Source organism: Schistocerca piceifrons, unplaced genomic scaffold (genome assembly GCF_021461385.2).
Source record: "Schistocerca piceifrons isolate TAMUIC-IGC-003096 unplaced genomic scaffold, iqSchPice1.1 HiC_scaffold_544, whole genome shotgun sequence".
NCBI lineage: Eukaryota > Metazoa > Arthropoda > Insecta > Orthoptera > Acrididae > Schistocerca > Schistocerca piceifrons.
This window is the reverse complement of record NW_025728782.1, coordinates 36,717-62,840: the sequence shown is the minus strand read 5'-3', so window position 1 is coordinate 62,840 and position 26,124 is coordinate 36,717. Positions and strand designations below refer to the sequence as shown.

The 26,124-nt window shown below is 50.9% G+C and overlaps 33 non-coding genes across 33 annotated transcripts; 26 read left to right on the top strand and 7 right to left on the bottom strand.

The window, feature by feature from the left end:
• Positions 1–177: 177 nt before the first annotated feature.
• Positions 178–249, bottom strand: Trnag-ucc. The gene has a single exon. It is a non-coding gene; the product is annotated as a tRNA-Gly (tRNA).
• A 347-nt stretch (positions 250–596) lies between these two features.
• Trnag-gcc lies at positions 597–667 on the top strand. Its single transcript has one exon. It is a non-coding gene; the product is annotated as a tRNA-Gly (tRNA).
• Positions 668–1,048: 381 nt separating this feature from the next.
• Trnam-cau lies at positions 1,049–1,121 on the top strand. The gene has a single exon. It is a non-coding gene; the product is annotated as a tRNA-Met (tRNA).
• Positions 1,122–1,424: 303 nt separating this feature from the next.
• Positions 1,425–1,496, top strand: Trnae-uuc. The gene has a single exon. It is a non-coding gene; the product is annotated as a tRNA-Glu (tRNA).
• A 5,979-nt stretch (positions 1,497–7,475) lies between these two features.
• Positions 7,476–7,549, top strand: Trnai-aau. Its single transcript has one exon. It is a non-coding gene; the product is annotated as a tRNA-Ile (tRNA).
• Positions 7,550–8,142: 593 nt separating this feature from the next.
• Positions 8,143–8,214, bottom strand: Trnag-ucc. The gene has a single exon. It is a non-coding gene; the product is annotated as a tRNA-Gly (tRNA).
• Positions 8,215–8,561: 347 nt separating this feature from the next.
• Positions 8,562–8,632, top strand: Trnag-gcc. Its single transcript has one exon. It is a non-coding gene; the product is annotated as a tRNA-Gly (tRNA).
• A 381-nt stretch (positions 8,633–9,013) lies between these two features.
• On the top strand, positions 9,014–9,086 carry Trnam-cau. The gene has a single exon. It is a non-coding gene; the product is annotated as a tRNA-Met (tRNA).
• Positions 9,087–9,389: 303 nt separating this feature from the next.
• Trnae-uuc lies at positions 9,390–9,461 on the top strand. Its single transcript has one exon. It is a non-coding gene; the product is annotated as a tRNA-Glu (tRNA).
• Positions 9,462–9,659: 198 nt separating this feature from the next.
• Positions 9,660–9,733, top strand: Trnai-aau. The gene has a single exon. It is a non-coding gene; the product is annotated as a tRNA-Ile (tRNA).
• A 593-nt stretch (positions 9,734–10,326) lies between these two features.
• Positions 10,327–10,398, bottom strand: Trnag-ucc. Its single transcript has one exon. It is a non-coding gene; the product is annotated as a tRNA-Gly (tRNA).
• A 347-nt stretch (positions 10,399–10,745) lies between these two features.
• On the top strand, positions 10,746–10,816 carry Trnag-gcc. The gene has a single exon. It is a non-coding gene; the product is annotated as a tRNA-Gly (tRNA).
• A 381-nt stretch (positions 10,817–11,197) lies between these two features.
• Trnam-cau lies at positions 11,198–11,270 on the top strand. Its single transcript has one exon. It is a non-coding gene; the product is annotated as a tRNA-Met (tRNA).
• A 303-nt stretch (positions 11,271–11,573) lies between these two features.
• On the top strand, positions 11,574–11,645 carry Trnae-uuc. Its single transcript has one exon. It is a non-coding gene; the product is annotated as a tRNA-Glu (tRNA).
• Positions 11,646–11,843: 198 nt separating this feature from the next.
• Positions 11,844–11,917, top strand: Trnai-aau. The gene has a single exon. It is a non-coding gene; the product is annotated as a tRNA-Ile (tRNA).
• A 593-nt stretch (positions 11,918–12,510) lies between these two features.
• On the bottom strand, positions 12,511–12,582 carry Trnag-ucc. Its single transcript has one exon. It is a non-coding gene; the product is annotated as a tRNA-Gly (tRNA).
• A 347-nt stretch (positions 12,583–12,929) lies between these two features.
• Trnag-gcc lies at positions 12,930–13,000 on the top strand. The gene has a single exon. It is a non-coding gene; the product is annotated as a tRNA-Gly (tRNA).
• A 381-nt stretch (positions 13,001–13,381) lies between these two features.
• On the top strand, positions 13,382–13,454 carry Trnam-cau. The gene has a single exon. It is a non-coding gene; the product is annotated as a tRNA-Met (tRNA).
• A 303-nt stretch (positions 13,455–13,757) lies between these two features.
• On the top strand, positions 13,758–13,829 carry Trnae-uuc. The gene has a single exon. It is a non-coding gene; the product is annotated as a tRNA-Glu (tRNA).
• Positions 13,830–20,406: 6,577 nt separating this feature from the next.
• On the bottom strand, positions 20,407–20,478 carry Trnag-ucc. The gene has a single exon. It is a non-coding gene; the product is annotated as a tRNA-Gly (tRNA).
• Positions 20,479–20,825: 347 nt separating this feature from the next.
• Positions 20,826–20,896, top strand: Trnag-gcc. The gene has a single exon. It is a non-coding gene; the product is annotated as a tRNA-Gly (tRNA).
• Positions 20,897–21,277: 381 nt separating this feature from the next.
• Positions 21,278–21,350, top strand: Trnam-cau. The gene has a single exon. It is a non-coding gene; the product is annotated as a tRNA-Met (tRNA).
• A 303-nt stretch (positions 21,351–21,653) lies between these two features.
• On the top strand, positions 21,654–21,725 carry Trnae-uuc. The gene has a single exon. It is a non-coding gene; the product is annotated as a tRNA-Glu (tRNA).
• Positions 21,726–21,923: 198 nt separating this feature from the next.
• On the top strand, positions 21,924–21,997 carry Trnai-aau. Its single transcript has one exon. It is a non-coding gene; the product is annotated as a tRNA-Ile (tRNA).
• Positions 21,998–22,590: 593 nt separating this feature from the next.
• Positions 22,591–22,662, bottom strand: Trnag-ucc. The gene has a single exon. It is a non-coding gene; the product is annotated as a tRNA-Gly (tRNA).
• A 347-nt stretch (positions 22,663–23,009) lies between these two features.
• Trnag-gcc lies at positions 23,010–23,080 on the top strand. Its single transcript has one exon. It is a non-coding gene; the product is annotated as a tRNA-Gly (tRNA).
• Positions 23,081–23,461: 381 nt separating this feature from the next.
• Positions 23,462–23,534, top strand: Trnam-cau. The gene has a single exon. It is a non-coding gene; the product is annotated as a tRNA-Met (tRNA).
• Positions 23,535–23,837: 303 nt separating this feature from the next.
• Positions 23,838–23,909, top strand: Trnae-uuc. The gene has a single exon. It is a non-coding gene; the product is annotated as a tRNA-Glu (tRNA).
• Positions 23,910–24,107: 198 nt separating this feature from the next.
• Trnai-aau lies at positions 24,108–24,181 on the top strand. Its single transcript has one exon. It is a non-coding gene; the product is annotated as a tRNA-Ile (tRNA).
• Positions 24,182–24,774: 593 nt separating this feature from the next.
• Trnag-ucc lies at positions 24,775–24,846 on the bottom strand. Its single transcript has one exon. It is a non-coding gene; the product is annotated as a tRNA-Gly (tRNA).
• Positions 24,847–25,193: 347 nt separating this feature from the next.
• On the top strand, positions 25,194–25,264 carry Trnag-gcc. The gene has a single exon. It is a non-coding gene; the product is annotated as a tRNA-Gly (tRNA).
• A 381-nt stretch (positions 25,265–25,645) lies between these two features.
• Trnam-cau lies at positions 25,646–25,718 on the top strand. The gene has a single exon. It is a non-coding gene; the product is annotated as a tRNA-Met (tRNA).
• A 303-nt stretch (positions 25,719–26,021) lies between these two features.
• Positions 26,022–26,093, top strand: Trnae-uuc. The gene has a single exon. It is a non-coding gene; the product is annotated as a tRNA-Glu (tRNA).
• Positions 26,094–26,124: the final 31 nt, after the last annotated feature.

The following is a 26,124-nucleotide window of genomic DNA, read 5'->3' as shown; positions in this document are numbered from 1 at the left end:
CTCGTGCTTGTCGTTTTGATATAGGCCGATTTGAGAGCGTCAGCTCTCGCGTCAGCCGAGCAAAGTCGAGACAAGTCGAGACACACTAAGGGCTGGTATGCAGCGAGTAAGAGGGCGAAAAAACAATAATTTAAGAGCGCGTGGCAAAAGTACTCATACGCGAAATTAAAAGCCTGCTGCGGTGGCCGGGAATCGAACCCGGATCAACTGCTTGGAACGCAACTATGCTGACCATTACACCACCACCGCACAAGCGAGCGCCGCGCGTCCGCGCTGTGTCGGCTTCCCGCCAGTCGGCAGCGGCCGAAGGTGATCGTACCTGGCAGGCGCATTTCGAGGCAGGCTAGGGGAGCACATCCAGACGCATTCGGACAGCGTATCCGCGCACATTTCGCATCCTTTGGCAAGAGTTGGGCGCCGGCAACGCAAGAGTACGCAGAGGACCGCGTTCTGGCGGCATTTTTAAGCAGAGCAGTGCAGTGCAGGATTCAGCGTCTGCAGCATCTTTTCCACAGAATGCTACGGCGCTTGACGGCAGTCCCACTTTCCCTTGAGACATCTGCTCGGCAAGCAGCGTCAAGTTACCGCTGGCCCGAGCATCGGTGGTTCAGTGGTAGAATGCTCGCCTGCCACGCGGGCGGCCCGGGTTCGATTCCCGGCCGATGCATCATTTTGCTTTTCCCGCGATAATGCTGCCGCGTGGCTTGAGCGCTTGAGATGCACGATCCACAAGAATGTGTAGCTGGATTTCCCTTGAGAAGGACCGAGAACGCAGCACTCGCGGGTCCCCACTAGGACGCTCGCATCATGTTCTACAGACTAGCGTCGGCCTGGCCTCACAAGTTGCTGGGTCCGGGTGCCTCCGAGGCACTGAACTTCAACGACAAGGAGTGCTGCCTATCGTTGCAACAGCTGCAGCAGCACCGCAATCAACTGGGCCGGCAGTGCACGTGTAGCAACAGAACACGTTATCCAGGAAGTACAGTGTCTCTACGTCTAATATTGGGTAAGGTGTTTACCCAGTTTCCAGGACAAGCGGTGCACCCGTGCCTCGGTAGCGCAGTAGGCAGCGCGTAAGTCTCATAATCTTAAGGTCGTGAGTTCGATCCTCACCCGGGGCATTTAATTTTCTGTGACATGGTGGTGCTGTTGCTAGGGCGCCAACGTATTTCTTGTTTGTTATCCACAGCGTTTCAACGCTTCAGCGGGAAAATGTTTACTTCCTGTTATTGCTACTTACAGCTTCCCTTTTCCTCTTCTCCCAGCAGAGCATGAAGCCAAAAGCATTGCTCTGCGACGTTTGAGGTGCGCGCCTTGCCAGTCAGTATGTGCACAGATGCTCGCAAAGAGAGGGGGGCGCCGACGCGGCACTCGACACGAAATGCGACAAGCGACCGTACGAACGGTCGAACGAAACGGCCACATCCGGTGTGGTCTAGTGGCTAGGATACCTGGCTTTCACCCAGGAGGCCCGGGTTCGATTCCCGGTACCGGAACGGAATTTTTTCCACACGAATCGTGACAAGTTTGAGCATTCCGGCTCTAGCTGTCAGCGCGTTAGGACGTGTCCGCTGCTGTTCCGTGTTTACGTTAGTGGTGCCGTCGCGTCCTGAATTTAATTTGTTGCTGTTTGTGAATTTCTGTGCTTCTACGTGTCTGGTGTCATTGTGCTAAGTTTCTGTGTATTTTCGTCCGTTTTAACGGTTGTGTTTTGGTGGAATTTCGGTTTATTACCGGAATCTCCTCGCGACTGAAGAAAAATGGCTGGAATTGTACGGAAGAATACCCTGGTTTTCTCTTTTGAGAAGGAAACGCGTGCAGTGCAACCTACGGCTTTGGAAATCCATGACTGGCTGACCGACGTAATTGGAGTAAGTTCTGATTCCGTACATACCACCCAGTTAGATGCTGACAAATACTGTGTCTTTGTAAAATTTTTTAATCCTGTTGATGTTGAGAAGCTGTTATTGAGGTGTGGTAGTGTTGCTGAATTTGTGCACAGAGATGGGTCTAAAAGTAGTGTTTCAATTCGCAAAGCGGATATCACGTATAAATCAGTCAGAGTGCTAAACGTTCCTATTGAAGTAGATAATCAGCTGATTAAAGAGGCGCTTTCGAAATACGGGGAGATCCAGTCCGTTGTCAACGAAAGGTGGTCGAAATTGTATAAATTGCAGTGTTTCAATGGCATTCGATCAGTAGAAATGGAAGTTAAAGCCAATATCCCATCTTTTATTTCTATTGCTGGTCATAAAGCGCATATCGTATATTCAGGGCAGGTGCAGACATGTAATATTTGCAATGCAACGGGTCATTTCCGTCAAGACTGTCCCCGCCGTGTCTATGTCCTTAAAAATAGCCTTACGCAGCGTCAGCGACTTACGCTTAATGATGTTCTGCCTAACAATCATCAACCTACCCCGGCTGGTAATGATGGAGCCAGTACTTCTGAAGTAACTGCCGTAAATGTCGCTGATTTCCCTCCCTTGCATGTAATTACCGATCGCAGTTCTCTTACCCGTGAATGCGATCTGCAACCTAAAAAAAGACCTTTAGAGACAACTGAAGACTGTTCAGACGATGATACATCACAGTCCAACCGTAAACAAAAGCAATGCAGCGAGGGTGCGGGTGAGGACGTAGACAGTCAACATGCGGCAGTGACGCCAGCAGCAGAGGCCCTCCCGCCGTCAGCTGCTGTTGCCACAGTGTTAGAAAACATGGACGCGAAACCACTGGCTCCGACCACGGTAACACGGAAGTCGAGTTCTGAGGAACAGCAAGTGATGGATCGGACTCAGCCTTGCGAATCTACAGACACACAGCACTCCCTCCCCGATGCACAGATAGAAGTCGCGGAAGGAACTGAAGCTGGAACTAGACTTAGCAAACAGGACTGTGTAGAGGCCACCTCCGAACAATCGGCGCAAGATGCGGATCACTCGCGGCCACACACTGCCGCTGCAGAGGTTCAACGACGCAGGCTAAAACCTCAACCGAACCTCAAAGCATCTCGTCACGCCGATAAACAAAAACTAGGAAAAGATGATGTGAAAGCCAAAAACGTATCATATGAAATAATTACTGCAGTATCCCCTGAGAAAAACTCAAAGAACCTTGATGGTGCAAAACCCCACTGTAAAGATAAGTCTAACCCGGTAAAGAATCCATCATTGAACTGACACAGCCAAGTCTAACTCGAGAAATGATACTGCTAAGTGCCACCATGTTCCTGCACAATTTCGGTGACAACGGAATTACCAATCTGCCAAATTCGTAGTTGACTGTTTTTAATATAGTTTTTTTTTTTTTCTTCTTTTTCTTCAATTACCTCCAGGAGTAATTGTTACTTTTCTCTGACAGTAGGGATTTTTTTCCTTAGTTTCACGAGGAACCTACATGTGCCAGGCATACACAATAACAACTATAAACATTAACAGGATTAAGTCAGAAACGAAGATTGCTGCTCTCAAGGATTTCCTTTATGAATCCGGAACTGACATTGCTTTGCTGCAAGAAGTCACGATGCCTGACCTTAAAGTTGCCGGCTATGTAGAAATACTAAATATCTCACTCGAAACAAAGGTGGGCACAGCAATTTTAATCCGGGAAGGGATCCCTGTAACTGATGTCGAGAGACTGGACTCGGGCAGAGCAATAGGAATTAAAGTTTTTGACGTTACTATTATTAACCTGTATGCCCCGTCAGGGACCTCCAATAGACCGGAAAGGGCAAATTTTTTTAGAGAAGAAATAATATATTTATTACGGAAAAACCCACTAGAACTTTTAATTGGCGGCGATTTTAACTGTGTACTAAATAAAAAAGATCAGACTCCCAATTTTAATTGCTGTAACGAATTGAAGCGGTTAGTAACGGATCTAAACCTCAGAGATACTTGGGAAATTAAATATCCCACTGTTGTTGCATATACGTATATAGCTACACAGTCCTGTAGCAGGATTGATAGGATATATGTGTCACAAGGTATGGAAAGATCCTTAGTTAAAGTCGAGACAATTCCTGTATATTTTTCCGACCATTGCAGTATGCTGGCTTCCATCAATTTAAGGGCACAACCATCTCGCCGTTTAAGAAGTCAGTGGAAGCTGAATGTATCCTTGCTACAGGACAATGAATTAGCAGATGTTGTCAACGAAACGTGGAACATGTGCTTGCGCTCGATAGATCGCTATGTGACGGTTACGGACTGGTGGTGCAACAGGGCCAAACCAAAACTGAGGAACGTTTTAATTCAGTACAGTCTTCAACGATCCCGAGAACTCAAGAACACCGTAGAATTTTATTACGCAATGTTACGGAACTTGTATGAACAGGCGAGCACTTCCGGCATTCGTTTGGAAGACATTAAAAAAACTAAGGCCAAATTACTCCGCATTAAACAACAACAGCTGGAAGGACTAAAAGTAAGGTCAAAAGCCAAGACATTATCAGAGGACGAAACTGCTTCCTTATATCACCTATTGAGACACGCAAAACATAGGAGACGAACCTTTCTTGATGAGATCCAGACTCCGACCGGTCTGACCATTACTTCTCAGAAAGAGATCGTCAACGAGGTTTTCAAGTATTACCACAATCTCTATTCAGCCAGTCAGTTATGCGAAGAATCCTTCGAAGAATTTCTTGGCGGCATAGTTCCTCAGCTGTCAGAAGAGGAAAATGAAGGACTTCTTACTGATTTCACTGAAGAGGATCTCCACGACACCGTCCGCAAGTCTCCTTTAAACAAGTCACCGGGGCCGGATGGGTTGCCCGTTGAATTTTATCTACGATACTGGCCACTCATCGGAGAAAAGTTTACTCAAATGGCAAACGAGATTATCCAAGGAAAACCACTACCTGCTGCTATGAAAGAATGCACAATAGTATTAGTTCCTAAGACTACATCGAAGCGCAATCTACACAACTTTCGCCCTATTTCGTTGCTTAACTCCGACTACAAAATCATAGCTAGACTGTTAAATAACAGACTTTCACTTTTAGCCAAAAAAACAGTAAGTCCACATCAGTCATGTGTACCTGGCAGAACTATTTTCAAAAGTATTGCGGAATACAGGGATTTAATTGCCATCGCCTCTGTGACGAACATCAAATGTGCCATTTGTTTTATCGATTTTCACAAAGCCTTCGACCGTGTGGATCACAGGTTCCTTCTTACAACAATGAGAAAAATAGGCTTTGACGAACGAGTTCTCAGTGTGGTCACGAACGTTGCGTTGGGGATCAACGCAAGTATCTCTGTCAACTGCCAAAGAACTAAGCAGATCCCAATACGGCGTGGCGTTCCTCAAGGCAGCCCGCTTTCCATGCTTCTATTCGTCTTTTCCTTGGAGCCGTTACTCCGCAGTCTTCACGTCAATCTAACAGGTATTACGTTAGCAGGTCACAAAACAGTCACAAATGCATACGCTGATGATGTAGGCGTCGTATTACGGAACGTCGATGACATTACCAAATTAGAATTGCTCATTAAAAAGTACTGCAGCGTGTCGGGTGCTACCACCAATGCTAATAAGAGCAGATTGCTAAACCTGCGGGGTTTTCAACACGTAACTGTCACTTGGGCAACACAGGTCACTCAGTGCAAATCACTTGGGACGACTCTGACTATGTGTCCAATCAAAATGGCGGCCATTAATTGGAAAACAACATCCGGGTGCATTCAAGGAGCCACCAGAGAAAACCTGCTCCGACCTTTAAATCAATTTCAAAGAATTCGTTTAATTAATAATTGCCTTTTATCAAAAGCTTATTATACGGCGCAACTCTTTCCACTCCCCACCATGATCGCTGGAAAGATAATGTCAATCGTCACTAACTACCTATGGCGAGGTGAAGTGTTTAGAGTGACTGGGAGAACAGCTACCCTCGATCCCAGCAATGGAGGTCTGGGATTAACGGACATTAAGAATAAGGCCTCGGCTCTTTTCCTCAAACGGACCACTAGTCTTCTCAACGAAAACGCTACCAGCATTACAACTAAGTTATTTGAAATTCTTACACCTGCAAGTCTCCACGCGCCAGTTGATGTGCACAAAATCAATCCCCGCCTTCGTCATGTGCGTACATTTTTCATCGATATGAGTTATATTAATAGCGAAATAACTAATTCGCGGCAGTTAACGGCCCGAGCAATTCTGTGTCTCAAGAAGAAAAATGAAGGGAAGAATAAAATAGAGGAAAAATATCCGCATTACAATTGGACAACTATATGGAAGAATCTTAACCTGCGTGTTCTCTCCTCCGACGCAAAAACATCATGGTACAAATCGGTCAACAATATAGTCAGTACCAACGAACGGTTGCACTCAATTGGGATTAGCCAAACAAACCTTTGTCTCAAATGTAATCTCGTCGACACAACAGTACACAGATTCACGTGTGCTGGGCATATGAAGAACTGGCAATGGTTGAGAGACCAATTGGCTTTTCTGACACGATCGTCCACAGACAATTTTCAGCCTCTGATCCTTCTCCGGCCACAGGTACAGTATTTCCCTGCAACCAAAAACAACTCAATTCATTGGTTAATGGGAACATACGTTAGCTATGTTATTAATAACTTAGGAACCGACGATCTCATTGATTTTCATATGTACCTGAAAAATGAATATGATAGAATAGTTAAATATCCAGGCCATAAGCAGACGTACGGCAACATGCTCAAAATTATCTTTGAGCGACTGGGAGTCGGATAACAGAGAAGAGCAAACAAAAGACTCCGTTTTATACAACAATAATTGGAGCAGCAAAGAACCGTTTATGATTCAGCTCATCTTTACATTTTAAGTACCATATTTAAGTAGCAACAAATGAAGGGAGTCCTGCAATTTATTTCACCAATTTATTCAGAGAAGAAAGTCATTTATTTTACGATTATCCTCAACCAGCAATTCAATTCAATTTTTGCAATTATGAAACCTAGCCAAGATCGGCAATTAATAATACAAAATTCGAAGCACGCAATATAATGGAAATACCGTCACTAGGTGACAGATGAGAGGCGGCATTGAGGCCAGGCCTCAGCATTATTTGACCCCTGCCCTCCTTGCCGACGCTTATCTGACACTAAAAAAAAAAAAAAAAAAAAAAAAAAAAAAAAAAAAAAAAAAAAAAAAATTGTGTAACGGTTAGCAAAAAATAAAAAAAAAAAAAATGGTGTAACGGTTAGCAAAAAAAAAAAAAAAAAAAAAAGTGGCTAGGATACCTGGCTTTCACCCAGGAGGCCCGGGTTCGATTCCCGGTACCGGAACGGAATTTTTTCCACACGAATCGTGACAAGTTTGAGCTGTCCGAGCGGCCGTTTCCCGTCCTGCTCGCAATATAGCTACTGTTTCGTGACCGTCAGCAGAATATAGACTAGGGAAGCAGACACACGACGACCATAGAAATGGTGTGCGGCTTCATGCCACCTGTTTCCAGCGTAGGGCTGAGCAACTGCATCTGCCGAGGCCCGTTAGCTCAGTTGGTTAGAGCGTCGTGCTAATAACGCGAAGGTCGTGGGTTCGATCCCCCCACGGGCCACTACTCTTTTCCTACTACGAAAAGGCGGCGCCGATTTCAGCTGGCGAGTGTGGTGACCAAAAGATCATCACCCTGCGTGGAAGTTGATAGAGGATCCGAACCCGACTCGTCGGGGAGCGCTACAGCATTCACTCGGCAATGGCCATAATATCTTGAATACACTGGTTCTCAACCGATAAAGAGAAAATGAAAGAAAATGTCCGATTGCCGATGCGTAACAACTTTGGCCCTTGTCAGTACTTGGGCGGGTGAGCGCATGGGAACACAGGGCGCTATTGGCACTTTTACTTCCTATTTTTGTTTCTCCTTTCTTTTCGGAGCTACAGCCCGATTCGGTCAGGGAGACGCCACCGTGAAATGAAGGGGGCGTGCTGTGTGTCCATCGCCTCGCCTCTCCTTACCTCTCTCAGTCGTTTCTCGTGCTTGTCGTTTTGATATAGGCCGATTTGAGAGCGTCAGCTCTCGCGTCAGCCGAGCAAAGTCGAGACAAGTCGAGACACACTAAGGGCTGGTATGCAGCGAGTAAGAGGGCGAAAAAACAATAATTTAAGAGCGCGTGGCAAAAGTACTCATACGCGAAATTAAAAGCCTGCTGCGGTGGCCGGGAATCGAACCCGGATCAACTGCTTGGAACGCAACTATGCTGACCATTACACCACCACCGCACAAGCGAGCGCCGCGCGTCCGCGCTGTGTCGGCTTCCCGCCAGTCGGCAGCGGCCGAAGGTGATCGTACCTGGCAGGCGCATTTCGAGGCAGGCTAGGGGAGCACATCCAGACGCATTCGGACAGCGTATCCGCGCACATTTCGCATCCTTTGGCAAGAGTTGGGCGCCGGCAACGCAAGAGTACGCAGAGGACCGCGTTCTGGCGGCATTTTTAAGCAGAGCAGTGCAGTGCAGGATTCAGCGTCTGCAGCATCTTTTCCACAGAATGCTACGGCGCTTGACGGCAGTCCCACTTTCCCTTGAGACATCTGCTCGGCAAGCAGCGTCAAGTTACCGCTGGCCCGAGCATCGGTGGTTCAGTGGTAGAATGCTCGCCTGCCACGCGGGCGGCCCGGGTTCGATTCCCGGCCGATGCATCATTTTGCTTTTCCCGCGATAATGCTGCCGCGTGGCTTGAGCGCTTGAGATGCACGATCCACAAGAATGTGTAGCTGGATTTCCCTTGAGAAGGACCGAGAACGCAGCACTCGCGGGTCCCCACTAGGACGCTCGCATCATGTTCTACAGACTAGCGTCGGCCTGGCCTCACAAGTTGCTGGGTCCGGGTGCCTCCGAGGCACTGAACTTCAACGACAAGGAGTGCTGCCTATCGTTGCAACAGCTGCAGCAGCACCGCAATCAACTGGGCCGGCAGTGCACGTGTAGCAACAGAACACGTTATCCAGGAAGTACAGTGTCTCTACGTCTAATATTGGGTAAGGTGTTTACCCAGTTTCCAGGACAAGCGGTGCACCCGTGCCTCGGTAGCGCAGTAGGCAGCGCGTAAGTCTCATAATCTTAAGGTCGTGAGTTCGATCCTCACCCGGGGCATTTAATTTTCTGTGACATGGTGGTGCTGTTGCTAGGGCGCCAACGTATTTCTTGTTTGTTATCCACAGCGTTTCAACGCTTCAGCGGGAAAATGTTTACTTCCTGTTATTGCTACTTACAGCTTCCCTTTTCCTCTTCTCCCAGCAGAGCATGAAGCCAAAAGCATTGCTCTGCGACGTTTGAGGTGCGCGCCTTGCCAGTCAGTATGTGCACAGATGCTCGCAAAGAGAGGGGGGCGCCGACGCGGCACTCGACACGAAATGCGACAAGCGACCGTACGAACGGTCGAACGAAACGGCCACATCCGGTGTGGTCTAGTGGCTAGGATACCTGGCTTTCACCCAGGAGGCCCGGGTTCGATTCCCGGTACCGGAACGGAATTTTTTCCACACGAATCGTGACAAGTTTGAGCTGTCCGAGCGGCCGTTTCCCGTCCTGCTCGCAATATAGCTACTGTTTCGTGACCGTCAGCAGAATATAGACTAGGGAAGCAGACACACGACGACCATAGAAATGGTGTGCGGCTTCATGCCACCTGTTTCCAGCGTAGGGCTGAGCAACTGCATCTGCCGAGGCCCGTTAGCTCAGTTGGTTAGAGCGTCGTGCTAATAACGCGAAGGTCGTGGGTTCGATCCCCCCACGGGCCACTACTCTTTTCCTACTACGAAAAGGCGGCGCCGATTTCAGCTGGCGAGTGTGGTGACCAAAAGATCATCACCCTGCGTGGAAGTTGATAGAGGATCCGAACCCGACTCGTCGGGGAGCGCTACAGCATTCACTCGGCAATGGCCATAATATCTTGAATACACTGGTTCTCAACCGATAAAGAGAAAATGAAAGAAAATGTCCGATTGCCGATGCGTAACAACTTTGGCCCTTGTCAGTACTTGGGCGGGTGAGCGCATGGGAACACAGGGCGCTATTGGCACTTTTACTTCCTATTTTTGTTTCTCCTTTCTTTTCGGAGCTACAGCCCGATTCGGTCAGGGAGACGCCACCGTGAAATGAAGGGGGCGTGCTGTGTGTCCATCGCCTCGCCTCTCCTTACCTCTCTCAGTCGTTTCTCGTGCTTGTCGTTTTGATATAGGCCGATTTGAGAGCGTCAGCTCTCGCGTCAGCCGAGCAAAGTCGAGACAAGTCGAGACACACTAAGGGCTGGTATGCAGCGAGTAAGAGGGCGAAAAAACAATAATTTAAGAGCGCGTGGCAAAAGTACTCATACGCGAAATTAAAAGCCTGCTGCGGTGGCCGGGAATCGAACCCGGATCAACTGCTTGGAACGCAACTATGCTGACCATTACACCACCACCGCACAAGCGAGCGCCGCGCGTCCGCGCTGTGTCGGCTTCCCGCCAGTCGGCAGCGGCCGAAGGTGATCGTACCTGGCAGGCGCATTTCGAGGCAGGCTAGGGGAGCACATCCAGACGCATTCGGACAGCGTATCCGCGCACATTTCGCATCCTTTGGCAAGAGTTGGGCGCCGGCAACGCAAGAGTACGCAGAGGACCGCGTTCTGGCGGCATTTTTAAGCAGAGCAGTGCAGTGCAGGATTCAGCGTCTGCAGCATCTTTTCCACAGAATGCTACGGCGCTTGACGGCAGTCCCACTTTCCCTTGAGACATCTGCTCGGCAAGCAGCGTCAAGTTACCGCTGGCCCGAGCATCGGTGGTTCAGTGGTAGAATGCTCGCCTGCCACGCGGGCGGCCCGGGTTCGATTCCCGGCCGATGCATCATTTTGCTTTTCCCGCGATAATGCTGCCGCGTGGCTTGAGCGCTTGAGATGCACGATCCACAAGAATGTGTAGCTGGATTTCCCTTGAGAAGGACCGAGAACGCAGCACTCGCGGGTCCCCACTAGGACGCTCGCATCATGTTCTACAGACTAGCGTCGGCCTGGCCTCACAAGTTGCTGGGTCCGGGTGCCTCCGAGGCACTGAACTTCAACGACAAGGAGTGCTGCCTATCGTTGCAACAGCTGCAGCAGCACCGCAATCAACTGGGCCGGCAGTGCACGTGTAGCAACAGAACACGTTATCCAGGAAGTACAGTGTCTCTACGTCTAATATTGGGTAAGGTGTTTACCCAGTTTCCAGGACAAGCGGTGCACCCGTGCCTCGGTAGCGCAGTAGGCAGCGCGTAAGTCTCATAATCTTAAGGTCGTGAGTTCGATCCTCACCCGGGGCATTTAATTTTCTGTGACATGGTGGTGCTGTTGCTAGGGCGCCAACGTATTTCTTGTTTGTTATCCACAGCGTTTCAACGCTTCAGCGGGAAAATGTTTACTTCCTGTTATTGCTACTTACAGCTTCCCTTTTCCTCTTCTCCCAGCAGAGCATGAAGCCAAAAGCATTGCTCTGCGACGTTTGAGGTGCGCGCCTTGCCAGTCAGTATGTGCACAGATGCTCGCAAAGAGAGGGGGGCGCCGACGCGGCACTCGACACGAAATGCGACAAGCGACCGTACGAACGGTCGAACGAAACGGCCACATCCGGTGTGGTCTAGTGGCTAGGATACCTGGCTTTCACCCAGGAGGCCCGGGTTCGATTCCCGGTACCGGAACGGAATTTTTTCCACACGAATCGTGACAAGTTTGAGCTGTCCGAGCGGCCGTTTCCCGTCCTGCTCGCAATATAGCTACTGTTTCGTGACCGTCAGCAGAATATAGACTAGGGAAGCAGACACACGACGACCATAGAAATGGTGTGCGGCTTCATGCCACCTGTTTCCAGCGTAGGGCTGAGCAACTGCATCTGCCGAGGCCCGTTAGCTCAGTTGGTTAGAGCGTCGTGCTAATAACGCGAAGGTCGTGGGTTCGATCCCCCCACGGGCCACTACTCTTTTCCTACTACGAAAAGGCGGCGCCGATTTCAGCTGGCGAGTGTGGTGACCAAAAGATCATCACCCTGCGTGGAAGTTGATAGAGGATCCGAACCCGACTCGTCGGGGAGCGCTACAGCATTCACTCGGCAATGGCCATAATATCTTGAATACACTGGTTCTCAACCGATAAAGAGAAAATGAAAGAAAATGTCCGATTGCCGATGCGTAACAACTTTGGCCCTTGTCAGTACTTGGGCGGGTGAGCGCATGGGAACACAGGGCGCTATTGGCACTTTTACTTCCTATTTTTGTTTCTCCTTTCTTTTCGGAGCTACAGCCCGATTCGGTCAGGGAGACGCCACCGTGAAATGAAGGGGGCGTGCTGTGTGTCCATCGCCTCGCCTCTCCTTACCTCTCTCAGTCGTTTCTCGTGCTTGTCGTTTTGATATAGGCCGATTTGAGAGCGTCAGCTCTCGCGTCAGTCGAGACAAGTCGAGACAAGTCGAGACACACTAAGGGCTGGTATGCAGCGAGTAAGAGGGCGAAAAAACAATAATTTAAGAGCGCGTGGCAAAAGTACTCATACGCGAAATTAAAAGCCTGCTGCGGTGGCCGGGAATCGAACCCGGATCAACTGCTTGGAACGCAACTATGCTGACCATTACACCACCACCGCACAAGCGAGCGCCGCGCGTCCGCGCTGTGTCGGCTTCCCGCCAGTCGGCAGCGGCCGAAGGTGATCGTACCTGGCAGGCGCATTTCGAGGCAGGCTAGGGGAGCACATCCAGACGCATTCGGACAGCGTATCCGCGCACATTTCGCATCCTTTGGCAAGAGTTGGGCGCCGGCAACGCAAGAGTACGCAGAGGACCGCGTTCTGGCGGCATTTTTAAGCAGAGCAGTGCAGTGCAGGATTCAGCGTCTGCAGCATCTTTTCCACAGAATGCTACGGCGCTTGACGGCAGTCCCACTTTCCCTTGAGACATCTGCTCGGCAAGCAGCGTCAAGTTACCGCTGGCCCGAGCATCGGTGGTTCAGTGGTAGAATGCTCGCCTGCCACGCGGGCGGCCCGGGTTCGATTCCCGGCCGATGCATCATTTTGCTTTTCCCGCGATAATGCTGCCGCGTGGCTTGAGCGCTTGAGATGCACGATCCACAAGAATGTGTAGCTGGATTTCCCTTGAGAAGGACCGAGAACGCAGCACTCGCGGGTCCCCACTAGGACGCTCGCATCATGTTCTACAGACTAGCGTCGGCCTGGCCTCACAAGTTGCTGGGTCCGGGTGCCTCCGAGGCACTGAACTTCAACGACAAGGAGTGCTGCCTATCGTTGCAACAGCTGCAGCAGCACCGCAATCAACTGGGCCGGCAGTGCACGTGTAGCAACAGAACACGTTATCCAGGAAGTACAGTGTCTCTACGTCTAATATTGGGTAAGGTGTTTACCCAGTTTCCAGGACAAGCGGTGCACCCGTGCCTCGGTAGCGCAGTAGGCAGCGCGTAAGTCTCATAATCTTAAGGTCGTGAGTTCGATCCTCACCCGGGGCATTTAATTTTCTGTGACATGGTGGTGCTGTTGCTAGGGCGCCAACGTATTTCTTGTTTGTTATCCACAGCGTTTCAACGCTTCAGCGGGAAAATGTTTACTTCCTGTTATTGCTACTTACAGCTTCCCTTTTCCTCTTCTCCCAGCAGAGCATGAAGCCAAAAGCATTGCTCTGCGACGTTTGAGGTGCGCGCCTTGCCAGTCAGTATGTGCACAGATGCTCGCAAAGAGAGGGGGGCGCCGACGCGGCACTCGACACGAAATGCGACAAGCGACCGTACGAACGGTCGAACGAAACGGCCACATCCGGTGTGGTCTAGTGGCTAGGATACCTGGCTTTCACCCAGGAGGCCCGGGTTCGATTCCCGGTACCGGAACGGAATTTTTTCCACACGAATCGTGACAAGTTTGAGCTGTCCGAGCGGCCGTTTCCCGTCCTGCTCGCAATATAGCTACTGTTTCGTGACCGTCAGCAGAATATAGACTAGGGAAGCAGACACACGACGACCATAGAAATGGTGTGCGGCTTCATGCCACCTGTTTCCAGCGTAGGGCTGAGCAACTGCATCTGCCGAGGCCCGTTAGCTCAGTTGGCAGTTCCGCTTTAGACGCCGTGCAGTGTGGACGTGCCTAGTCTTCCGCTCCGCCGTAGCGTTACGTATAGTGGACTATCGTTTTTGTTTACGTGTTGTGTTGGAACTTCTGTGAGTGTTTCTCCGTCGTTGTTTCGTACCTTGTGTTACTTTCTGTCCTTATTTCAGTGTTTTTTGTGTAGCGGTTTCGACCGCATATTTTGAAAATGTCGTCCCAGGTTATTCCTCGTCAGGCTACAGTTAGTTTTGCTTTTGACAAGTCAACCCGCCATGTGCAACCTAGTTCTCTTGAGATTCATGATTGGTTGGTAGATACCTTTGGTGTTCATTCGGATCAGGTGCACACTGCTTATTTTGATACCGAACTGTATGTTTTCTTTGTTAAGTTTATGGACCCACTTCAGGTTGATAAAATTCTTTCTAAATACGGACATCAAGTTCTCTTTCGGCATCGGGATGATTCTGTAAGTACCGTGCTGCTTTCCAATGCTTCCATTACGTACACCAGTGTTCGTGTTTACAACCTTCCACCGGAGGTGGATAATGTCTATCTTAAGGAGGGTCTACAGAAGTATGGTGATGTAAAGAGCATTCGCCTTGAACGCTGGTCAAGCCAACATCGCCTGCAATGTTACAGTGGTATTCGTTCAGTCGAAATGCACATTAAGCAGAATATTCCATCTCACCTGCAGATCGGTGGATATCGTGTCCACGTAACATATAGTGGTCAGGTTGGCACCTGTTTTTTGTGCAATGAAAGTGGTCACGTGCGTACCGACTGTCCGCGGAGAGTTTTTGTTTTAAAAAATTCTCTCGAACAGCGTCGCAAGTTAACGGTCGCTGACCTCGTTGCAGGTGGTTCTGCTCTTGGTGTAGCACAGTCCAGTGGTATTAGCGCCCCGCCACAGGTTTTGCGCACCCCTGACACAGAATTTCCTCCTTTGCGTGCTAAATCTGATGTTGTTCCGTCTGTCCCTCAGGTGGGTGTGCCACTTTTGAATAATAAGAGGCGTCGCCCACACGATGGAAATAGTACGGATGAGGATCACCCTGAGATGCCCCAGTCCGAGCGACCGGCATCCTCCGAGCCACTGTGTGCTGTAGCTGCTCCCTGCCCTCCTGAGGTAGCGGTTCCGGTGGCGGCTGCTGGCGCCCCTCCGGCCTCCGACGCAGCTTCTCTCGAGTCGGGTCGTCGGTCGGGCCTGTTGGCGCCGTCTTCCGAACCAACTTCGATGTCACAACAAGTGGAGCCGCGACAACTTCCTGCTTCGCTGCCCCATACCTCTGCCAGCGGAGCTGCTCCGCTTCCTTCCAACTCTGCTGCCTCGGACCTTCCTGCTCACGTTTCGCCTCCGTGCAGTCCATGTTTGCCGGAAGCTAGTGCAGGTGTTGACCATTCCGTTTTGTCGGATGTTTCCCCCGCGACCCCGGATCCCGCATGTGGACCGGCGCGGGTGGTGTCGGATACAGAACTTGACCCTCCTACGTCACCGGTGGCTGAAGCTTCCTTGCCCGTCAGCCGACGCAAGTTACGCGTTCAGCCGAACGTTAATGCTGTTCGTAAAAAACCGAAACGTAAGGGATCCGCGGAACGGGGTAGCAGTCCCCCTCCCGCGGCTGCCTCCGTCACCCCTGCTATGGACTGTGACGCTGGTGCGTCGGTGTAGGTGATTTGTTTTCTCGCTTTTCTCTCTATGGTTCAAGCATACACCTTTCTTACCTTAAATGTTAACCGTATTGAGTCCGACGTTCGCATTGCCTCTTTGCGGCAGTTTATTTACGACGCCTGTGCGGACGTAGTGTTTTTGCAGGAAGTGTTGTTTTCTGATCTCTCTCTACCTGGATTTCAAACTGTTTTTAATGTCGCGCCGGAATATTCAACAGGAACTGCTCTTTTCTTTCGAGAGGGCATTCCTATTACTGACATTGAATTCCTTGACTCTGGCCGTGGGATTGGTTGTCGTCTTTTTGATCTCCGCCTCGTTGTTTTGTATGCCCCCTCTGGTTCGGGTCACACTGTGGCTCGATCGCGCTTTTATAAAGAAGAGCTTATTTATCTTTTGCGCCAGAGTCCTCGGAGTCTCCTGCTCGGAGGCGATTTTAATTGTGTTTTACGCCCTGAAGACCAGTCCCCCAATTTTAATTATTGCCATGATTTACATGACATAGTACGTACGATGCATCTGCGTGATGTTTGGGAACACAAATATCCAACCCTGGTGAAATATACGTTTTTTACCGCGTCCTCATGCAGTAGACTCGACAGATTCTATTTATCTGATTTTTTATGTGATAAAATTCTTTCTGTCGATGTTATTCCTACTAGTTTTTCTGACCATTGTGCTTTTACTGCAACTGTAAATCTTAGTCACCAACCTGCAAAACTTTATCGTTCCCAGTGGATGTTAAATGTTTCCCACCTTGCCGACAGTGCTATGGATGATGTTATAAGTGGCGTGTGGGAGCGATGTCTTCGCTCTGTCCCGCGATACCCCTCCTTGCTGGTTTGGTGGACTGCGTTTGCCAAGCCCAAGATTCGTCAGACTTTGATTTTTTACTGTGCTGCAAGGGCGCGTGATTTTAAGAACACGTATGAATATTACTACTCTGTCCTGCGTGAACTATATGACGCGGCGGGTACCTCTCCTCTGCGGATCCATGATGTTCGTCGTATTAAAGCCAAGCTCTTGAGCCTTAAACGACGACAGATGGATGGTCTGCGAGTTAAGTCGAAACCTCACTCTCTTGTTGAAGGTGAGCTGACATCCTTGTACCACCTGCTACGGCATCACACTCGTCGTCGTCGCTCCTTCATCTCTTCTCTTATGGTGGATGATGGACGACAGCTTATTGCACAGGAGGAAATGGTTCGTGCTCTCCATCAGTATTACGCTAGTCTCTATTCTGCCGATGATTCTGGTGAGTCTCTTTCGGATGATGTCTTTGGGGATCTAACTGCGACGATCGCGCCTGACGCGAACGGCGAATTTCTCCGGGAGTTCCAGGTAGATGAGGTTTTCGATTTTATTGCTCGCTCTCCGTCCAGTAAATCGCCGGGTCCAGACGGCCTGCCTAAAGAATTTTATCTCCGTTTTTGGCCTCTTTTGGGTGGCATTTTTACGCAGATTTTAAATGAGATTGTCAGGGGGATGGATGTGCCTGCCGATTTTAAAGTAGGGAAAATTGTTTTAATTCCGAAGTCCTCTGGTCGTTTATCTGCTGCCAATCTTCGTCCGCTCACATTGCTGAATTTTGACTACAAGACAGCTGCTAGAGCGCTCAATAGCCGGTTGTCTTCTCTGCTTCGGCGTGTGATTGGTGCACATCAATGTTGTTTTCATGATAGATCTATTCTGACACCAGTAGCCGAATATCGGGATGTTGTCTCGGTTGCGGCGGTTACAAACGTACATTGTGCCTTTGCCTTCCTTGATTTTTATAAGGCTTTTGATCAAGTCAGTCATGTGTTTTTAGATCGTGTTTTAGGTACAATAGGTTTTAACGCTTCATCACGTGGTGTTCTTGGCAATTTGTATAGGGGGATAACAGCTCGGGTGTCAGTCAATGGGCAGCTGACGCCGCCCATTGCTATCCGCCGCGGAGTGCCTCAGGGTAGTCCGCTCTCTATGTCTTTATTCGTATTGTCCCTGGAACCGCTGCTTCGGACTATTGCTCTCAAGCTTCAGGGTATGTCCCTCTCTGGTGGGAAGCTCTCTGTTAAGGCATATGCGGATGATGTCGTTGTTCTCCTCCGTCAACGTGATGATATCCCGTTGTTGAAAGGGGCGGTTGATGCATACTGTCATGTCTCTGGAGCGCGTCTCAATCAGGGTAAATGTAAGTTCCTTGATATTCGAGGATTTCGCGATGCTGACGTCCCTTGGGCCACTTTTGTCGATCGCCATACGTCCTTGGGGATTATCATTGATCGGTGTCCTCTAAAAATGGCGGCTCTCAATTGGAAATCTGTCACCGAGAAGATACAGGGGGCTCTGATGGTCCATGAGCAGCGCTCTGCTACCATTTTGCAAAAAGTCAGAATTTTAGACACCTACGTTCTATGTAAAGCTTATTATGTTGCTCAGCTGTTCCCACTTCCCATGATGGTGGCGAAAAGGTTGCGCCAATTGTCTAGCAGGTTTATATGGAAGGGCCATCTATTCAAGTTACGTTACGAGGTAATGACGAAACCGCGTCTCTCCGGAGGCTTGGGCCTCTCTGACATTACTCGCAAGGCGTCTGCTTTGTACGTCCGCCGAACGACTCTAATTGTTACGCAAGAAGTGACTTCAATTACATCCAGGCTTTTTACTGTTGTGCGTCCGGCGAGCCTTGCTCCACCTGTCGATGTCGGACGCCTAAATTTTAAGTTGAAACACATTCGGGAATTTTACATTGCGGTGAGTTATCTCGGTGACGTCTTCTTGCGGCGACCGGTGCCAACGACCAAGGGCTTGATTGCCCGCTGGGAGGGGCTGGCCGGTCCCAATCCAATAGAACTGGCGTCTCCATCTGTGTCCTGGAGGAACGTCTGGAAGAATGTTAGTCTGCCGATCCACTCTATGGCCGTGGCGTCCACGTGGTATAGGGTAATAAATAATTTGGTTCCCACCAATGTACGACTGCACCGTATTGGTCTTTCTGACACGGACACCTGTACTCGGTGTGGTCTCGTGGATACCCTTGAACATCGATTCACCTGCTGTGGGCACCTTGCTAATTGGCGTTGGCTCAGGAAACAACTTGCCTTTGTCACTAGGTCTGCTGAAGCCGCTTATACTATTGACATCATCGTCCGGCCCGATTCTTCCTTTTTTCCGCGAACGAAGCTCCATACCGTCATGTGGTTGATTGGCCATTTCGTACATTTTGTCAACAGTTGTCATGAAGAGGATGGACACCTAGCATTTCGGCAGTACATGCTTACTGCTTACTGGCAGCGCTTGCGATTGCCAGGCCTCAGAGATGATTTTGCCAATATGCTTAGCCTGACATTTGAAAGAGAGGGTGTTGGCTAAGGTCACCTGTGTGAGCCATTTTCTTTTATACTGTTTCTGAATTTGCCGCCTTTATGTATGTTTCTTCTCTACACCAGGACTGAAGTTTTCGTGTTTTAACCTTTATTTCAGTAAGCAGTCTACATTATATAGTCATGTTTTAGGATTTTAATTTCAGTACTGTACTTCGTTTGAAGTGGCTGTGTGGTGGATATTCTTTAATATTTTTTTCAATAGATATATTCGTTCGAGTGGTACAGTGTCTGCTTCAAAAAAAAAAAAAAAAAAAAAAAAAAAAAAAAAAGGGGTATGATTCCTGCTTCGGGTGCAGGAGGTCCCGGGTTCAAATCCCGGACGAGCCCTTGCGTTTTGTACAACGGTGCGGTAACAAATCGCATGGCGGCGGCTGTTTCGCGCATTTCCAGGCCTCCAAGTCAGCGCTAAAATCCGACAACCAGTTCTGAAACCGTTTCATGTTTCATTTGAGCCATGTGCACCCTGCTGATGGAACGTTTGAAGTTGATTTAAATGGTCACAGTAGAGATCGTAGCAAGTGTATGGCTGAGTGGGACGAAAACGGGTTTCCGCCCGCAATCGAGCCGGGGACCTTCTGCGTGTTAGGCACGGCGCCTGGGCTCGGCGGCAGCTGCTGCTCTTTCCTTCCTTACGAGATACCGTCGATTCGCGCAGTCAAAAAAAAAAAAAAAAAAAGTTGGTTAGAGCGTCGTGCTAATAACGCGAAGGTCGTGGGTTCGATCCCCCCACGGGCCACTACTCTTTTCCTACTACGAAAAGGCGGCGCCGATTTCAGCTGGCGAGTGTGGTGACCAAAAGATCATCACCCTGCGTGGAAGTTGATAGAGGATCCGAACCCGACTCGTCGGGGAGCGCTACAGCATTCACTCGGCAATGGCCATAATATCTTGAATACACTGGTTCTCAACCGATAAAGAGAAAATGAAAGAAAATGTCCGATTGCCGATGCGTAACAACTTTGGCCCTTGTCAGTACTTGGGCGGGTGAGCGCATGGGAACACAGGGCGCTATTGGCACTTTTACTTCCTATTTTTGTTTCTCCTTTCTTTTCGGAGCTACAGCCCGATTCGGTCAGGGAGACGCCACCGTGAAATGAAGGGGGCGTGCTGTGTGTCCATCGCCTCGCCTCTCCTTACCTCTCTCAGTCGTTTCTCGTGCTTGTCGTTTTGATATAGGCCGATTTGAGAGCGTCAGCTCTCGCGTCAGCCGAGCAAAGTCGAGACAAGTCGAGACACACTAAGGGCTGGTATGCAGCGAGTAAGAGGGCGAAAAAACAATAATTTAAGAGCGCGTGGCAAAAGTACTCATACGCGAAATTAAAAGCCTGCTGCGGTGGCCGGGAATCGAACCCGGATCAACTGCTTGGAACGCAACTATGCTGACCATTACACCACCACCGCACAAGCGAGCGCCGCGCGTCCGCGCTGTGTCGGCTTCCCGCCAGTCGGCAGCGGCCGAAGGTGATCGTACCTGGCAGGCGCATTTCGAGGCAGGCTAGGGGAGCACATCCAGACGCATTCGGACAGCGTATCCGCGCACATTTCGCATCCTTTGGCAAGAGTTGGGCGCCGGCAACGCAAGAGTACGCAGAGGACCGCGTTCTGGCGGCATTTTTAAGCAGAGCAGTGCAGTGCAGGATTCAGCGTCTGCAGCATCTTTTCCACAGAATGCTACGGCGCTTGACGGCAGTCCCACTTTCCCTTGAGACATCTGCTCGGCAAGCAGCGTCAAGTTACCGCTGGCCCGAGCATCGGTGGTTCAGTGGTAGAATGCTCGCCTGCCACGCGGGCGGCCCGGGTTCGATTCCCGGCCGATGCATCATTTTGCTTTTCCCGCGATAATGCTGCCGCGTGGCTTGAGCGCTTGAGATGCACGATCCACAAGAATGTGTAGCTGGATTTCCCTTGAGAAGGACCGAGAACGCAGCACTCGCGGGTCCCCACTAGGACGCTCGCATCATGTTCTACAGACTAGCGTCGGCCTGGCCTCACAAGTTGCTGGGTCCGGGTGCCTCCGAGGCACTGAACTTCAACGACAAGGAGTGCTGCCTATCGTTGCAACAGCTGCAGCAGCACCGCAATCAACTGGGCCGGCAGTGCACGTGTAGCAACAGAACACGTTATCCAGGAAGTACAGTGTCTCTACGTCTAATATTGGGTAAGGTGTTTACCCAGTTTCCAGGACAAGCGGTGCACCCGTGCCTCGGTAGCGCAGTAGGCAGCGCGTAAGTCTCATAATCTTAAGGTCGTGAGTTCGATCCTCACCCGGGGCATTTAATTTTCTGTGACATGGTGGTGCTGTTGCTAGGGCGCCAACGTATTTCTTGTTTGTTATCCACAGCGTTTCAACGCTTCAGCGGGAAAATGTTTACTTCCTGTTATTGCTACTTACAGCTTCCCTTTTCCTCTTCTCCCAGCAGAGCATGAAGCCAAAAGCATTGCTCTGCGACGTTTGAGGTGCGCGCCTTGCCAGTCAGTATGTGCACAGATGCTCGCAAAGAGAGGGGGGCGCCGACGCGGCACTCGACACGAAATGCGACAAGCGACCGTACGAACGGTCGAACGAAACGGCCACATCCGGTGTGGTCTAGTGGCTAGGATACCTGGCTTTCACCCAGGAGGCCCGGGTTCGATTCCCGGTACCGGAACGGAATTTTTTCCACACGAATCGTGACAAGTTTGAGCTGTCCGAGCGGCCGTTTCCCGTCCTGCTCGCAATATAGCTACTGTTTCGTGACCGTCAGCAGAATATAGACTAGGGAAGCAGACACACGACGACCATAGAAATGGTGTGCGGCTTCATGCCACCTGTTTCCAGCGTAGGGCTGAGCAACTGCATCTGCCGAGGCCCGTTAGCTCAGTTGGTTAGAGCGTCGTGCTAATAACGCGAAGGTCGTGGGTTCGATCCCCCCACGGGCCACTACTCTTTTCCTACTACGAAAAGGCGGCGCCGATTTCAGCTGGCGAGTGTGGTGACCAAAAGATCATCACCCTGCGTGGAAGTTGATAGAGGATCCGAACCCGACTCGTCGGGGAGCGCTACAGCATTCACTCGGCAATGGCCATAATATCTTGAATACACTGGTTCTCAACCGATAAAGAGAAAATGAAAGAAAATGTCCGATTGCCGATGCGTAACAACTTTGGCCCTTGTCAGTACTTGGGCGGGTGAGCGCATGGGAACACAGGGCGCTATTGGCACTTTTACTTCCTATTTTTGTTTCTCCTTTCTTTTCGGAGCTACAGCCCGATTCGGTCAGGGAGACGCCACCGTGAAATGAAGGGGGCGTGCTGTGTGTCCATCGCCTCGCCTCTCCTTACCTCTCTCAGTCGTTTCTCGTGCTTGTCGTTTTGATATAGGCCGATTTGAGAGCGTCAGCTCTCGCGTCAGCCGAGCAAAGTCGAGACAAGTCGAGACACACTAAGGGCTGGTATGCAGCGAGTAAGAGGGCGAAAAAACAATAATTTAAGAGCGCGTGGCAAAAGTACTCATACGCGAAATTAAAAGCCTGCTGCGGTGGCCGGGAATCGAACCCGGATCAACTGCTTGGAACGCAACTATGCTGACCATTACACCACCACCGCACAAGCGAGCGCCGCGCGTCCGCGCTGTGTCGGCTTCCCGCCAGTCGGCAGCGGCCGAAGGTGATCGTACCTGGCAGGCGCATTTCGAGGCAGGCTAGGGGAGCACATCCAGACGCATTCGGACAGCGTATCCGCGCACATTTCGCATCCTTTGGCAAGAGTTGGGCGCCGGCAACGCAAGAGTACGCAGAGGACCGCGTTCTGGCGGCATTTTTAAGCAGAGCAGTGCAGTGCAGGATTCAGCGTCTGCAGCATCTTTTCCACAGAATGCTACGGCGCTTGACGGCAGTCCCACTTTCCCTTGAGACATCTGCTCGGCAAGCAGCGTCAAGTTACCGCTGGCCCGAGCATCGGTGGTTCAGTGGTAGAATGCTCGCCTGCCACGCGGGCGGCCCGGGTTCGATTCCCGGCCGATGCATCATTTTGCTTTTCCCGCGATAATGCTGCCGCGTGGCTTGAGCGCTTGAGATGCACGATCCACAAGAATGTGTAGCTGGATTTCCCTTGAGAAGGACCGAGAACGCAGCACTCGCGGGTCCCCACTAGGACGCTCGCATCATGTTCTACAGACTAGCGTCGGCCTGGCCTCACAAGTTGCTGGGTCCGGGTGCCTCCGAGGCACTGAACTTCAACGACAAGGAGTGCTGCCTATCGTTGCAACAGCTGCAGCAGCACCGCAATCAACTGGGCCGGCAGTGCACGTGTAGCAACAGAACACGTTATCCAGGAAGTACAGTGTCTCTACGTCTAATATTGGGTAAGGTGTTTACCCAGTTTCCAGGACAAGCGGTGCACCCGTGCCTCGGTAGCGCAGTAGGCAGCGCGTAAGTCTCATAATCTTAAGGTCGTGAGTTCGATCCTCACCCGGGGCATTTAATTTTCTGTGACATGGTGGTGCTGTTGCTAGGGCGCCAACGTATTTCTTGTTTGTTATCCACAGCGTTTCAACGCTTCAGCGGGAAAATGTTTACTTCCTGTTATTGCTACTTACAGCTTCCCTTTTCCTCTTCTCCCAGCAGAGCATGAAGCCAAAAGCATTGCTCTGCGACGTTTGAGGTGCGCGCCTTGCCAGTCAGTATGTGCACAGATGCTCGCAAAGAGAGGGGGGCGCCGACGCGGCACTCGACACGAAATGCGACAAGCGACCGTACGAACGGTCGAACGAAACGGCCACATCCGGTGTGGTCTAGTGGCTAGGATACCTGGCTTTCACCCAGGAGGCCCGGGTTCGATTCCCGGTACCGGAACGGAATTTTTTCCACACGAATCGTGACAAGTTTGAGCTGTCCGAGCGGCCGTTTCCCGTCCTGCTCGCAATATAGCTACTGTTTCGTGACCGTCAGCAGAATATAGACTAGGGAAGCAGACACACGACGACCATAGAAATGGTGTGCGGCTTCATGCCACCTGTTTCCAGCGTAGGGCTGAGCAACTGCATCTGCCGAGGCCCGTTAGCTCAGTTGGTTAGAGCGTCGTGCTAATAACGCGAAGGTCGTGGGTTCGATCCCCCCACGGGCCACTACTCTTTTCCTACTACGAAAAGGCGGCGCCGATTTCAGCTGGCGAGTGTGGTGACCAAAAGATCATCACCCTGCGTGGAAGTTGATAGAGGATCCGAACCCGACTCGTCGGGGAGCGCTACAGCATTCACTCGGCAATGGCCATAATATCTTGAATACACTGGTTCTCAACCGATAAAGAGAAAATGAAAGAAAATGTCCGATTGCCGATGCGTAACAACTTTGGCCCTTGTCAGTACTTGGGCGGGTGAGCGCATGGGAACACAGGGCGCTATTGGCACTTTTACTTCCTATTTTTGTTTCTCCTTTCTTTTCGGAGCTACAGCCCGATTCGGTCAGGGAGACGCCACCGTGAAATGAAGGGGGCGTGCTGTGTGTCCATCGCCTCGCCTCTCCTTACCTCTCTCAGTCGTTTCTCGTGCTTGTCGTTTTGATATAGGCCGATTTGAGAGCGTCAGCTCTCGCGTCAGCCGAGCAAAGTCGAGACAAGTCGAGACACACTAAGGGCTGGTATGCAGCGAGTAAGAGGGCGAAAAAACAATAATTTAAGAGCGCGTGGCAAAAGTACTCATACGCGAAATTAAAAGCCTGCTGCGGTGGCCGGGAATCGAACCCGGATCAACTGCTTGGAACGCAACTATGCTGACCATTACACCACCACCGCACAAGCGAGCGCCGCGCGTCCGCGCTGTGTCGGCTTCCCGCCAGTCGGCAGCGGCCGAAGGTGATCGTACCTGGCAGGCGCATTTCGAGGCAGGCTAGGGGAGCACATCCAGACGCATTCGGACAGCGTATCCGCGCACATTTCGCATCCTTTGGCAAGAGTTGGGCGCCGGCAACGCAAGAGTACGCAGAGGACCGCGTTCTGGCGGCATTTTTAAGCAGAGCAGTGCAGTGCAGGATTCAGCGTCTGCAGCATCTTTTCCACAGAATGCTACGGCGCTTGACGGCAGTCCCACTTTCCCTTGAGACATCTGCTCGGCAAGCAGCGTCAAGTTACCGCTGGCCCGAGCATCGGTGGTTCAGTGGTAGAATGCTCGCCTGCCACGCGGGCGGCCCGGGTTCGATTCCCGGCCGATGCATCATTTTGCTTTTCCCGCGATAATGCTGCCGCGTGGCTTGAGCGCTTGAGATGCACGATCCACAAGAATGTGTAGCTGGATTTCCCTTGAGAAGGACCGAGAACGCAGCACTCGCGGGTCCCCACTAGGACGCTCGCATCATGTTCTACAGACTAGCGTCGGCCTGGCCTCACAAGTTGCTGGGTCCGGGTGCCTCCGAGGCACTGAACTTCAACGACAAGGAGTGCTGCCTATCGTTGCAACAGCTGCAGCAGCACCGCAATCAACTGGGCCGGCAGTGCACGTGTAGCAGCAGAACACGTTATCCAGGAAGTACAGTGTCTCTACGTCTAATATTGGGTAAGGTGTTTACCCAGTTTCCAGGACAAGCGGTGCACCCGTGCCTCGGTAGCGCAGTAGGCAGCGCGTAAGTCTCATAATCTTAAGGTCGTGAGTTCGATCCTCACCCGGGGCATTTAATTTTCTGTGACATGGTGGTGCTGTTGCTAGGGCGCCAACGTATTTCTTGTTTGTTATCCACAGCGTTTCAACGCTTCAGCGGGAAAATGTTTACTTCCTGTTATTGCTACTTACAGCTTCCCTTTTCCTCTTCTCCCAGCAGAGCATGAAGCCAAAAGCATTGCTCTGCGACGTTTGAGGTGCGCGCCTTGCCAGTCAGTATGTGCACAGATGCTCGCAAAGAGAGGGGGGCGCCGACGCGGCACTCGACACGAAATGCGACAAGCGACCGTACGAACGGTCGAACGAAACGGCCACATCCGGTGTGGTCTAGTGGCTAGGATACCTGGCTTTCACCCAGGAGGCCCGGGTTCGATTCCCGGTACCGGAACGGAATTTTTTCCACACGAATCGTGACAAGT